Source organism: Schistocerca piceifrons, chromosome 1 (genome assembly GCF_021461385.2).
Source record: "Schistocerca piceifrons isolate TAMUIC-IGC-003096 chromosome 1, iqSchPice1.1, whole genome shotgun sequence".
NCBI lineage: Eukaryota > Metazoa > Arthropoda > Insecta > Orthoptera > Acrididae > Schistocerca > Schistocerca piceifrons.
Genome location: NC_060138.1, coordinates 660226992 through 660241860, shown reverse-complemented (window position 1 = coordinate 660241860; position 14869 = coordinate 660226992). Strand labels below are relative to the sequence as shown.

Below are 14869 nucleotides of genomic sequence, written 5' to 3'. Positions count from 1 at the left end.
AGGGGAGGGGACAGGATGATAGGACATCTATTAATCCCTCAGGGAATGACTTCCATGGTACTAGAGGGATGCAGAGATTGGAATACACCAAGAAAATAATTGAGGATGTAGGTTGCAAGTGCTACTCTGAGATAAAGAGGTTGGCACAGGAGAGGAATTCGTGATGGGCCACATCAAACCAGCCAGAAGACTGATGACTTAAAAAAAGAAAACACAGTTCTGAATATCCTAAAACCACACAACAACAGCTTGCATCATCATATACTTGACTCACACAAACAGCTTGTGTCTATGTATCAGCACTTTTTGAACCAGCCAAAGAATTCCATATTTTTTTAGGGTCACTGACTAGATTGTTTACTAGCTTCAATAATGCTCATACTGTCAATGGACTGGCTACAACAATGACTTGTGTAAATAATATTTGGAAAAGTTGTCTTTATGTTATGACGACCCAGCAATCTTGCAGACTGTGTGTAAATTGTTTGGTTTACAATAAATGATGTCTGGCAGGTCTATAAGAAATATAATGATTTGCAAATAAATGAAATAGTATGAATAGACAGGCAACGTTAAACTGTGTGTGTGTGTGTGTGTGTGTGTGTGTGTGTGTGTGTGTGTGTGTTTTGGGGCTTACGGGCGCTCAATGTCGAGGTCATCAGCACCCTGACACACATTAAAACAAATGAATCTGGACAGACTTAGCAAAACCGAAGCACACAGGCAAAGAAAGCAGGAAAACAAGGAAAATGCTGTATAAGAAAGTAAAATGTAAGGAAAACGAAAATGAAGCAGCAAGAATGCCACAGGAAATTGTCATTGGCTGGCCACTGACATAAAATATGGGTGAACTTGTCACAGAGTGAGCAAATAAAGACCCTCTCCCTAAAATCTTTGTAAAAACATTTGACAGGTCACAGAACTTTAAAACTATAACCACATTCATTCGAGTGTTTCCTAAAAGAGATGGCAGGTCTGCCGGCAAGTCAGCCGCGGACCCCTGGTCAGAAAATAAAAAGCAATCCAATAAAATGTGGCGCACAGTGACCTGGACGCCACAAGTACCACACATTGGAGGATGTGGATGGATATGGTGTTATGGGTACTCAACCACATTGGAGGGTCCTCTCACTGGAGCAGGAGCTACGTTAAACTGTCCCTATGAAAATTTCAATGCACAGCCTTTATAAAAACTTTGGTATTGCTGGGGTTTTCAAATAGTCGTTTCTGGATACACAGGGTGTATTTGGGGACATGACACAACCATCATTCGGACCAAAAAAAGTCTAGTAAACATTGGCTGTAAAATGCGCATCTACAGAGTTATGAGTGCCTGTTCAGTAGGAGATATGTGTACAGATTAGTGAAGATGAACAAGTGCTCATAACTTTAAAGATGTGCATTTTAGAGCCATTTTTACTAGAGATTTTGCTTCGAGTGACTGTTCCTGTGATATCCCACAATTTTGACCATTCTTCCTGTGACACCTTCTATGTTAAAGTAAGCGTAAACTGTAAATGTATGCCATGGGCCAAGTTCTGGTGTGTGTGTCAAAATAAGCCACCAATTGTAACCAGCGATGCTATCCTTAGCAAGCAGGAACCACTTTTATTGTGAATGATGATAAATGAAGCTGGCGCAAAGGGCAACAAATATTCAACTCTATCTTTGCTGCACTGAGTGAAGAGACTATTGGTGACAGCCTTGACAGGTGCCATTAGGTAGCAACTTGAGAACCACTGACAGTTAGGATGCTTAGTGATGGTGCTAGTGCTGGTTGAAAATAATTGGACATCAATCCATTTTACAGCTCTGAGGTGTGTTGGGCAGCTGAATCAACCTTTAGGAATCACAGTGGACACCAGCTTGAACCTGGTGAATGTCCCAGTATTTCTTGTGGATGGAGGAAACATATCTGGTTCTGATGGCTTGCCTCATTTTTTACAACCAGGATGATGTCCTACAGGTGGATCCCCCTTCAAAGAAACCATGGTGCATTGTAAATGGACTAGGCATGGTTATATTGTGAAATGTGGTATCATATACTTGAACCACTGACTTGATATTGCAGTCTGGCCTACAGACAAGACATTGTGTGTGTGGTGCTCAGTAAGTCATCCCCTCGTGTGTCCGGTATTACATGTCTGATGAAACTGAGGAATGTTGACTCCTCAATCATCATCTTCTGAGTTTGGAGGAGAACACCATTGAAAAGTGAGAGCCATTACTTAAGTGAAAAATAAGCGTGGAGGCCACAACTGGCTGAAGCTGGAAGCCACATGAACAAATCCTCCCAAATGAAATTTACCACAGATTACAGTGTGACATCTTGCCATGTAGCATGATAACTTTTACCACATTAACAGGAAAGTTTCTATTGGGTTTGTATCACCATATTATGCAGGAATAACAGTCCCTTCTACTCAGCAAAGGTCATGTTGGGCTCTATAGGAAACTATGACAGTGCATCCACATCACTTCAATTACTGATTGTGCTTAGGTGGATTTTGTAGTTATGGGAACTTAGAGTATCCTATGTTACTAGTTCTGAGTGGTCTTCACTAAGAGCTTCTGAGGGGGTACCCAAAACAAAACTGGAATAACACTGCTGTGGGCAGAGCTTACATAGTATACATTTCTGCCAGTCACACTGTAATCTATGGTAAATTTCATTTGGGAGGATTTGTTCATGTGGCTTCCAGCTTCAGCCAGTTGTGGCCTCCATGCTTATTTTTCACTAAAGTAATGGCTCTCACTTTACAATGGTGTTCTCCTCCTAAACTCAGAAACGCAACTCTTTGCTAGTACAGTGTCACCTGTGTTGTTGACCTGGCTTATTTTGTTCATCTGCAGAGTGATCGTTTTTTGCTAGTGCTTTTATTTATTTATTTTGACAAGTTTAAGCGAGTAACATGCAGCTGTGAGATTTTATTTTCTACTCAGTAAAAAAAGCTCCTGAAACTGTTTTAATGTTCATAACATCTTACCAATATGAAGCTATGGGAAAACCTCAAGTGTACGAGTTGTTTTCTCAATTTACAAATGGCGACTGATGACGAACCTCATTCTGGATGTCAATCAACTGCCCGAATTGCCGAAAATATTGAAAAAATTCTGTATAGTCAAGCCAATGGAAGACATCGTCACTCCTCCAAAAAAAGTCATCAAGTCAAATTAGACATCAAAACAATGCTGATTTGGTTCTTTGATGCCAAAGACATAATTCATTCAGAGTTTGTTCTTCCAGGTCAGGACATCAATCAAACATTTTATTTGGAAGTTTGAAGACAATTGCGCAAAAATGTTCACCGAAAAAGACCCAATATGTGGCAGATAGCAGACTGGTTCTTCCACCATGACAACACAACTGCACAGACAGCCATCTCTGTTATGCAGTTTTTGATTAAAAATGGCATGGTTCCACTGCCCCATGCACTTTACTCGCATGACCTGGCTCCATGCAACTTTTTCTTATTTCCATGCATGAAAAGGGCATGAAGGGACACTGATTTGAAGGGAAAAAAATGGGGGGGGGGGAGAAGAAGAAGAGGGGAAGAAGCTGTCAGCTATTTCTAAAGATGACTACAAAGAACATTTTGAGCAGTGGAAACACTGGTGAGACAAATGTATTGCTTGTAATGGAAAGTATTTTGAAGGGGAAAAGGTTGTTTTGTAAATAATTTGAGAATATATATCTTTTAAAAAATAATTCCATTTTTGGATACCTCATTGTACAGTGTGACCCGAATAATGCTATGAGGTGTGTGATTTGCTATCAGATGAACAGGGGTCCATATAAAGATGTGTGGGGGAACATCTTGGTTAAATGCATGCTGGCCAACATTCTTTCTTGACTACTGTGTAATTTTGCTTGAGGTGCAGGAAGAGTTTTGAATACAAGAACAGCTGAGCATACTGTAGCATCATGATGGTCCCAATACCATATTAAAACAAGTGAAAACTAAAATGAACAGTTCCATCAGGGCATAATTGGCTAGACATGAGGCTGCACTGCATGCAACAAACTTATCTGTCAGGAGGGACACTTTTTTACAAAGTTAATTTTGAGGGACATGATGATTTCCTGTTTCTAGAAATTTTTGGAAAAATCATAGTTCACGCATAGCTTTAGTGTCACATTATTAAGAAATAAGTTTCAGTCAAAAATGGGAAATCCTCAGGTATAATGCAACATCTTTAATCAAATACATGACAAATCTTAGCTATTAACAAGCTTTGTGATACAAACCAATGAGTTAAATCCAACTGTAACACTGGTGTACACACAGTAAACAATCGGTAACATGACAAAGCACATGATACGATTCTGCCATATGCTTTGTCACATTACCTACAGTGTGCTGCATGTATTCCAGTATTATAGTTGGGTTTAACATATTGGTTAAGGCATGATGCTTGTTAATAGTTACAATATGCCATGCTTCTGGTGGTGGTGGTGGTGGTGGTTAGTGTTTAACGTCCCGTCGACAACGAGGTCATTAGAGACGGAGCGCAAGCTCGGGTTAGGGAAGGATTGGGAAGGAAATCGGCCGTGCCCTTTCAAAGGAACCATCCCGGCATTTGCCTGAAACGATTTAGGGAAATCACGGAAAACCTAAATCAGGATGGCCGGAGACGGGATTGATTGCTTCTGGTTAGTGATGACACACTGTACCTGAGGATGTACCCCTTTCTGATTGAAACTGGCTGTTTCATAAAGTGACAACACAGCCGTTGTCCAAAAACAAAAATTTAGAAGGTGTATGATAATATTCTACTTTGGTAATATGTTTTTTATAATAACTGATCTTCCCCAGAAGAGAATGTAATCTGCTACAGTTACAGAGACTGTGTATTTTATCAATTGCCCCCAGGTAACGTTCAGCAGAAAGAGTTTCTTAGCTATGAAGGATCTCCCTCTCAGAAACCATGGAACTTGAGGTGGAGCACCTTGCGAGCCTCAATGGTACAGGCAGCAGTACTGTATGTATAATCACAATGGAGGAAATCTGTGGAGAAAACATATGATTCCTCAAGGGGGCCGCGATCTTTCCAGCAGTTGCAGGGGCAACATTTTGGATACTGAATAATCTAGCTTTATAACATTAGCCATCATGGCCTTGCTGTTCTGATACCGATAATGGATGAAAGCAAGAGGAAATTGCAGCTGTTATTTTTCTGAGGGCATGTAGGTCTACTGCATGGTTAAACAATAATGACACCATCTTGGGTAAAATGTTGTGGGAGTAAAATAGTCCCTCATTCAGATCTCCAGGCAAGGACTACACAGAAGGATATCATCAACAGAAAAAACTGGCATTCTACATGCTGGAGCAAGGAATGTTAGATCCCTTAATCAGGTAGGTAAACAATAGAATTTGAAAATGAAAATGGTCATGTTGAAATTAGATATAGTGGGAAATAGTGTAGTGTGATGGCTAAAGAGTTAGAAACACTAAATCAAATATAGGTAATACAGGAATAGGTGTAATAAGAATAAGAAACTACAAATACAATACAAGACTAATGGATAGCTTTGAGATACGAAATACTGAAGGCATTAGAGGATCGTGTAGGTAAAAAGACAATGCCTAGCAAATGTCCTTGGATAATGCAGGAGATACTGAATTTAACTGAGCAAAGGAAAAAATATAAAAATGCACCAAATGAAGCAAAAGGGGATATAGGTGTCTAAAAAACTAAGTTGACAGGAAATGCAAAATCGCTAAGCTGGAACAGCTAGAGGGTGGACACACAGCTGTAGAAGCATGAATGACTAGTGGAAGATAGATAATGTCTATAGGAAAATTAAAGAAGCCTTTGGGGGAAAGAGAAGCGGCTGTATGAATATCAAGAGCTCATAAGGGAAACTGGTACTAAGCAAAGATGGAAAAGCTGAAAGGTGAAAGAAATTTATATAGTGTCTATATGGGGAAACAAAGATGAGGACTGTATTATACAAAACAAAGATTAGGACTGTATTATACAAACAAAAAAGGAAGTAGGTAAAGATGAGATAGGAGATATGATAGTGTAAGAAGTATTTGACCAAGCACTTGTAAGGTGGTAGATATTTGCACCTTACATGACATTTATTCAGAAAATAATATATGACAAATGCCACATGGACAGAGATAGCCATTTGACAGAATTATACTAGTATTAACATATCAAGGTTAATACTGGTACATAAGATTTTAGAACTGTGCGTATTATCATTGGGAAGGTGGTTTGGATGGACACAGGAAAGAGTTGTTTGTCATGTCGAACAAGCGAGGTGGCCGGCAGCTGGCTGGTGCTTCACACGGCAGCTGCTTTGTCAGTTGTGTGGCACTTGTGACCACAGGTGCCTGAGACCTCACAGGTGGAAGAAGAGAGAGAGAGCGCATACGTGTGAGACAGAGAGATGTTTCCTGCCGTTGCAGCTAATGGGATATAAATATGGCATGCCCATGAAAGGTGGGAGATCTGCACGAAATTTTAGAGTCCTGATTGGCCGAAAAGCATTGGGATACATGTGAGAGGAGTAGTAAAGTTTGGCGGCAACAAGAACCACGTAAAAACTCAGAGTTCTGATTGGCCAAAAAACACATATGGATACATGTGCGAGGAACAGCAAAGTTTGGCGGCAACATGATGGGAACTCTGGTGTCGGTGGTGATGCTAGGTGGATGCTGAGGGTCAGCTCCTCAAGAGCTCTCCCAGGGGAAAGGTGACATCATGCTGGTGCCTGAGACGACTGTCATAAGCTACGTGCTGAATTATGGTGTCATTAGAGCAAACAGTTGGCAAAGTAGGGCATTGTAATTGAAATTGCGTATGCGTTCCACTAGCTCTTTGCTTGAGCCCTCTGATTCTGTGTCTGTCTAGGTGGAACTTCAGTAAAACCACTTGCATGGCCAGTATTAACCTACGTGAGTTAGGGAAAGGGATGATTAGGGATAGAGTCTCCATTGTGCCAATGGTAGGATAGTTAGTTTAGAGAATTAATTTGATTGTAATGTTTTAGGTTAGAAATATTGCTCATCCTGTTTTTAATGAATAAATGTAAGATTTAATAACAGACCATAATCGAAGCATTATCATTTCTGTAGGTGGCAAACTACTGATAGAATAAGAGCTTTATTAATAAAATAAATTATCATATTAATTTGATGCAAACGATACTGGGGGTATATTCCCACATTTACACAGAGCTGAGGTCAGATAGCAGTAATGAAACAAAAAGTTTCTTAATCATTATATCCCTGTACGTTGCACACTGAAAGACCTAAGTTAAAAGAAGGCTCCTGGAATAAGGTGACATTCCCTCAGAACTACTTATATCTTTGGGAGAGCCAGCAATGCAAAACTATTTCACCTATTGTGTAAGTTATATGAAACAAGCAAAATACCCCCAGACTTAAGGAAGAATTCAACAATTCCAATTCCAAAGAAGGCACATGCCAACAGTTGTTATTACTGGACTATGAGTTTAATAAGCCATTGTTGCAAAATACCAACATGAATTATTTACAGAATAATGGAAAAAAGGTTGAAGCCAACAGTGGGGAAGATCAGCTTGAGTTCTGGAGAAATTCAGGAACATGTAAGGCAATACCGACCCTGCAACTTATCTTAGAAGATAGGTTAGAAAAAAGTAAATCTAAATTTATAGCATTTATAGATTCAGAGAAAGTTTTTGACAATGTTGCCTGAAACACTCTCTTTGAAATTCTGGAGGTAGGAGGGATAAAATACAAGGAGCAAAACATTATTTACAACTTGAACAGAAACAGGACTGCAGTTATAAGAGTCAATGGATCTGAAAAAGAAGCAGTAGTTGAGAAGGTATGACAAACCAAGCTGGGATCTCTTTACTTCCTCTCTGGTTTTGCCATCTGCCTCCTTAAATTCATTCTTTTTTTTTTTTCATTTTTGACTAATTACCATTAACATACATGAGTATAATCTGCATTTTATAAATGAGAAATGTTGACCCTTAGTCTTAAGATCCAAATTTGTGCTTAGTTTTGTGTATGTCATCAATTTCCTAATTTATTTTGACTATTCCTAGGTAATATCTTTTGTTATGGGGTGAAATCAGCAGTTTTTTCGTGACTTAGATGCCTTTTGGAAGAGGAAGTACTAGAATTCTTAAAGTATTTATTTGGCCCCATTCGAAAACATATTGGCACAGCCAGCCCTTAATTAATTCGGCTTGCGTAAGCACATTATCTTTGACCTTGGTCTATAAGCTGCTTCTAGTCCAAGCGGCACATTGATGCAACTGCTCAGTTGTGAGTTTTGCTGTAATAAGTTAATACGTGTTTGTGTCTCTCGTCAAGGAAATGGAACCGTATAATATTGCGCAACGGTATGCCATTTAAATGGAACCATATAATATTGCGCAATGGTATGCCATTTATTTTAGCATTAAATGGGGGTGAAAACGCGACAACAACTTACAGTAAGCTTCAGAAGGCTTTTGGAGAGGAGGTTATGTCAAGAGCTCAAGTTTTTTGTTCGCATAAAATGTTTAGTGAAGGCAGAACGAATGTTGAAGATGAAGACCACAGTGGACAACCAACAACCTCACGGACGGAGTTCAGCTTGGCCAGGGTGTGTGAACTCGTACGATATGATCGAAGATTATCCATGAAAATGATTGCAGAAGAACTGAACATCAATTGAGAAATGGTTCATCTAATAATAACTTAAGATCTTGGCTGTGCAGAAATTGTCCCCAAAAATCTCGCACCACAACAGCGAGAAACACGGAAAAATGTGGAAGCCAATCTGTTAGAGCAACCTTATTCACCAGATATCACTCCGTGCGACTTTTTTCTATTTCCAGAGTCAAAACAGCGGTCACGGGACACCATTTTCAAACAACACAAGATGTCCAAAAAGCTGTGACGAGGGTCTTGGAGGATATTACAGAAGATGAGTTCCAGAAATGTTACCATCAATGGCAGATGCATTGGAAAAAGTGTGTGCAATCAGAAGGGAACTACTTTGTAGGAGACAACACTAAACTTGACTAAAACGGTACGCAATTTTTTTTCACATCAGTCTCATTACTTTATTGTAGCACCTCAAATATCTGTTAATTTCATTATTTAAACAAATAATTCAGCCTAACCTCTGGGGCAGAAGAAACTATTAGGAAGAAGGCATTTTTCAATGTATTCAATTAATTGAATGAATTATGTTTTAATTGTAATTTCTGTAATGTAAACATCGAACAATGTATAGTTTCAGTGCCTATTACTGTGAGGATATATAAAGGCCCGATTTTTGGTCCCAAGACAGTCAGTCCATGGCCAATTTTCAGACGAGAACACCAAGGACTCTCAATGAAGAAGTAAAGCAGGTGAATGTCACAAAGGGAGTGAGGCAGTTAAAGCTTTGAGTTCTGTCGACAACACTGTAATTCTATTCAAAGGTCCAAAAAACTAGACAGCAAAGAACTTGAAAGACTAGCTGAATGGAATGGATAGTGTCTTGGAAAGAGGTTATGAGATTATCATGTCCAAAAGTAAAACAACGGCAATTGACTGTAGTCAAATTAAACAAGAGATCATGAGGAAAATAGAAGGAAATGAGACGGTAAAAGTAGTGGATGACTTTTATTTTAATTTGGACACTGAAATAACTGATGATGGCTGAAGTAGAAATCATATAAAACACAGACTGGCTACTGCAAGGACAGCATTTCCAAAAAATTGTTAACATCTAGTATGAATTTAAGTATTAGAACATATTTTCTAATGGTATCTGTGTGGAGGGTAGCTTTGCATACAAATGAAAGGTGGATGATAAACAGTTACACTGGATGATATACAGTTACACCAAGAAAAGAATATGTGTATTTAAAATATAGGGCTGCAGTAGAATCTTGGAGATTAGATGGGCAGATTGAGTATCTAATGAGGAGGACTGAGTCAAATTGGCAAAAAATAAAGTTTGTGGCATAACTTGACTAAAAGAAGGTATCATTGATTTGGTAATGGAAGGGGGGAGGGGTAAAATTTTGGAGGCCACGAGCTGAATGCAGTACGCAAGTTCAAATGCGTGTAGGTTGCAGTACTTACGCAGAGCTGATGAGGCTTATATAGGATAGACTAGTGTGGAAAGCTGGAAAATCCAGTCCTCTGACTGAAGACGACAACAACAACAACAACAAGAAGGATGTTCCCCATGTAGTAAAGTACCACCTTTAAGAATCTGAATTTGTTGTAGCCCTTAATCTTGTAGAGTTAGAAAGAGGCTGTGCAGTTTATTGAACTGCTGTTGTTTGTTACTCTACTTACAATAATAATGTCTGTACAGTTGACAAAAAATTAAAAACAATGAATCTTCATATTAGTTAATCCAGGTATAACTGGAAAATATTTGGAATGCTAGCTGCAAGGAATGTGTACTCCATGAGTACGACAAAATAAAAGAGTGCTATTATACATAAATAACAGCAATGTAAAACTTCAAAAAAGCTTTTGACAATGTTGACTGGAATTCTTTCTTTGAAATTCTGAAGTTATCCAGGGGTCAAACCAAGGGAGCAAAATGAAATCTACAACTTGGACAGAAACCAGATTGCAGTTAGTAGTATTGAAGGACACTAAAAGAAAGTGGCAGTTGAGAAGGAGGTGAGAAAGGGTTAATACACTAACCACCATGTCACTTAACTGTGCATAGAACAAACAGTACAGGAAAACAAGAAGGAATTTGGATTACACAATAACTCTGGCAGAGACAGCAGTTGCTTGAAAGAGCAGTTAAATGGGCAGAATAGCATCCTGGAAAGAGATTATAAGATCAACATCAACCACAGCAAAATTAGGCTAATGTGGTGTACTAAAATTAAATCAGGTGGCACTGACAGATCAGATAAGGAAATCAGACACAAAAAGTATTAAATAAGCTTTGCCATTTTGGTATCAAAATAACTTGTGTAGAGAATTATGTTAACATCTAATATAAATATATGTATTAGGGAATCTTTTCTGAAAATAGCTGTCTGGACTACAGTGTCATATGATGTGAAATGTAGATGATAGAAAGTACAAACAAGAACAGACTAGAAGCTTTTGGAAGGTGCTGTACAAGAATTCTGAACAAGCAACTAATGAGAATGTACTGGAGAAATGAGCTTTAGGGTACAAATGACTAAATGGACAAATGGGTTGGTGACACAGCCTGAGGCATCAAGTAACAGAAGTAATAGTCAGTTTAGTAATGGGTGCAGCAGGGGGGGGGGGGGGGGGGGCGGTAAAAATTTTTGGAGGGAGGCCAAGGCTGGACTACAGCAAGAAAGTTCAACTGGATGTAGGTTGCAGCAGTTATGCCTCTTACATAGGTTACACTAATGCAGAGGACTGTATCAAACCAATCTTCACAAAAAAGGCCTGCAACAAAAACCAAGAAGTCTACATTTGAGAAGAAAGTGCCCCTGCAAGCTTTGCTAGTAGTATTCACAGATGCAGTAGAACAACTGGTTTTCCATTTATTGTTGTTGTTGTGGTCTTCAGTCCTGAGACTGGTTTGATGCAGCTCTCCATGCTACTTTATCCTGTGCAAGCTTCTTCATCTCCCAGTACGTACTGCAGCCTACATCCTTCTGAATCTGCTTAGTGTATTCATCTCTTGGTCTCCCTCTACGATTTTTACAATCCACGCTGCCCTCCAATACTAAATTGGTGATCCCTTGATGCCTCAGAACATGTCCTACCAACCAATCCCTTCTTCTAGTCAAGTTGTGCCACAAATTACTCTTCTCCCCAATCCTATTCAATACCTCCTCATTTGTTGTGTGATCTATCCATCTAATCTTCAGCATTCTTCTGTAACACCACATTTCTCTTCTTGTACAAACTATTTATCGTCCATGTTTCACTTCCATTATTTTTCACTTTTCATTTATTATGCCTTGAAAATAGTGACAAAGACTGAACATACAGTTCAGGTTCTTCATTACTATCAACTGACAAGAAGAATCATATTACTGTCTCTATTGGCTGTACCATCACTGGATTCACATTGATGGGTGCTGTGAAATTATTTTTCTAGTTTCTGGTTATGCATCAGAGTGAATATCTATCACAGCTTTTTAAGTGTTGTTGGGAATATGATCAGCTATTATACTGATACATTCTTTAACCATAAATCAAACTTCTGTAGAAGTCCAAATATGTTTTTTGAAAAAGTTAGAAATTATTATGAAAAGCATAGTTGCTACTCACCATACAGCAGAGATGTTGAGTCGCAGATGGGCACAACAAAAAAACTGCCAGAAAGTGAGCTTTTGGCCAACAAGTCCTTCATCAAAAATAGACAACATACACAGGCACATACACACGCAAAAACAACTCACACATACATGACCACAGTCTCTGACAGCTGAAACCGGGAGTTAGACATTAATTTTAATGGTCATATAAAAATTGTAGAAGGGTCAGACCTGAACCCATTTTATACTAAAACTTCCTGGCAGATTAGGACTGTGCGCCGGACCAGGACTGTGTGCCCAACCAGGACTCAAATCCAGAAACTTGCCTTTTTTTTTTTGGTTAAGCTCTTACACTCTGCTGCAGTGTGAAAGATTCATTCCTGAAAGAATCCCCTAAGTTAAAGCTAAGCTATTATTCTGTGATATCCTTTCTTCCATGAATGTGAAAGACTGCTAGATATGCAGGAGAACTTCTGTGAAGTTCAGAAGTCAGTAGAAAATTACTGACAGAAGTAAAGCTGAAGCTGTAAGGGCCAGTTCTGAGTCATCCTCAGATAGGTTGCGCTATAAGAGCGTTCTCAACAAAATGCGTTTTCCACTGCAGAGTGAGAGATTCATTCAGATACATTTTATGCCACTAACTTGTGCCCACAGTGAGACATTTCAATACAATACTTTAACTGCAAGGGTGCTGTGAGCAGGAACAGGTTGTCTGGTGTATCTGCTACATGACGGTGAATCAAAGTAAGAGGATCTGATAAGTCTAAACAGCTGCTGTGCCCCCACCTCTGCTGTTCTGATAATTTCCGCACTTGGCTCGTACAACCCCAATGCCTTTCCTCTTTCATGTTCTTCAGTGACTCTCCCACCTCTAGTCACATTAGATCTTCATCCATTTATAGTTCAGTAGCATTCTTCTCTACATCTGTATCTTCCTCCACTGCTACATACGTATTCAGCAAATTCTCAAAATATGCCCACCACAGTTCTTTCAGATCCTCCTCCACCTCTACCTCATTTCCATCTATACCACATTCTCTGCCATTTCTCCTCTAGTATTCTTGATTATTCCATACAGTATTTTCTTATTTCCTTTACTAACTGTTCCATCACTGTGGTCCATTTTTCCATCCACTTTCTCTTTTCCTGTGCCACCTCCTATCTCATTTCATATTCTTCCCATGCTTTAATAAGCTTTATTGAAATATTAATCTAAATATCTTATTCTCCAATACTCCTCCTTTTATTTCAGAATCCCACCAAGGTGGCACCAAGTAACTCTATTGCCATTTCTTGCACACATCTCCCTCTGCTGCTTCTATCATTGTGCTCATAAGCTCCTCCATTCGTTTTCCATGGTTTGCAGCTCACCCAGAAGGATTTTGTTTCTTATTTTCTTCTGATAATGTTCCTTTAACTCTGCTTCTTTTACATTCCACACACTTATATGCCTTTCTTGGTTTTCTCCCCCTTTTCTCTGATGTTCATTACTAACAGGTGATGGTCACCATCTGATGCATCTGATGGCATTATCTTGCTAACTGCAATGTTTCTCATCATTTCATCTACTAATATATATAATCAACTACTGACTTTTTAAAACAATCACTGCAACACCATGTTACAATATGGATCTCTCTCTCTCTCTCTCTCTCTCTCTCTCTCTCTCTCTCTCTCTCTCTCTCACACACACACACACACACACACACACACACACACACACACATCAAACCCATGACATTCCAACTTTAAATTCATTCTTCTTTCAAAAGTCCAATAACCTATCACCTTCACTGTCTCACACTCCCCAGCCATCTATTCCAAGTATATTTTCATGCTTTATCAATAATTGTCCATCTTGTTTTCAAGACAGACAATTATTAATAAAGTTAAAAATATGATTGCTGACTCACACATAGACTTTATGTCTTCAATTGATACATTTTTATGTCTGTGTCTCTCTCTACCAATATGTACATCACTATCTATCATTACAAGTGTGTTCTGCCCAGTCATCTGTCTCTGCACTTCTTCCACAAACCCCTCTTTTTTGCTCTAAATACACTACTTCTGGAAGGGAGGGGGGGGGGGGTCATATACAAGTAATATTATCAATGTTTTCCCCATCAATGATACTTTTGTCCTCATCATTCTCTCGTGTATTATAGTTAATTCTTCTTAAAGTCAAACTCCGACAATTATACCCACTCCATTCCTAGTGCCACTGTCATTGTCTGTCCAGTAGTCTAAACTTGTTTCTCAATTTATGCCTTTCTTCATCTCTTCACCTTGTTTCTGCCACCCCTAACACATCCACTATTCATCTTTCCATTGTTACCAAGTTTTTCCCATTCCCATTCCAAATACATACATTTATATTCCAAATTGTAACCTATGCCCACAGCATGGGACAAGAAATGTACTACAGTTAAAGAAACAAATTTTGTGGAAAACTAGAAAGGTAGAGAGCTATCATTAAATAATTTATGTATGACACATGGTATAATACGCCAAGTTACACAGAAATCACTAAACAGGTGGGAATATATCTGGAACATGATCATTTACTTTACAAATCTCATTCTATTAATTCTATCAAAATCTATATACACATCTCAATCACTGATCCATAGTTCCATGACCAGTGACAACAAGAGA

The 14869-nt window shown here is 38.9% G+C and overlaps 1 protein-coding gene across 1 annotated transcript in view; it reads right to left on the bottom strand.

The window, feature by feature from the left end:
- The window catches only part of LOC124763951 (protein UBASH3A homolog), a 260599-nt gene that overhangs the window by 56075 nt on the left and 189655 nt on the right, over positions 1–14869 (bottom strand).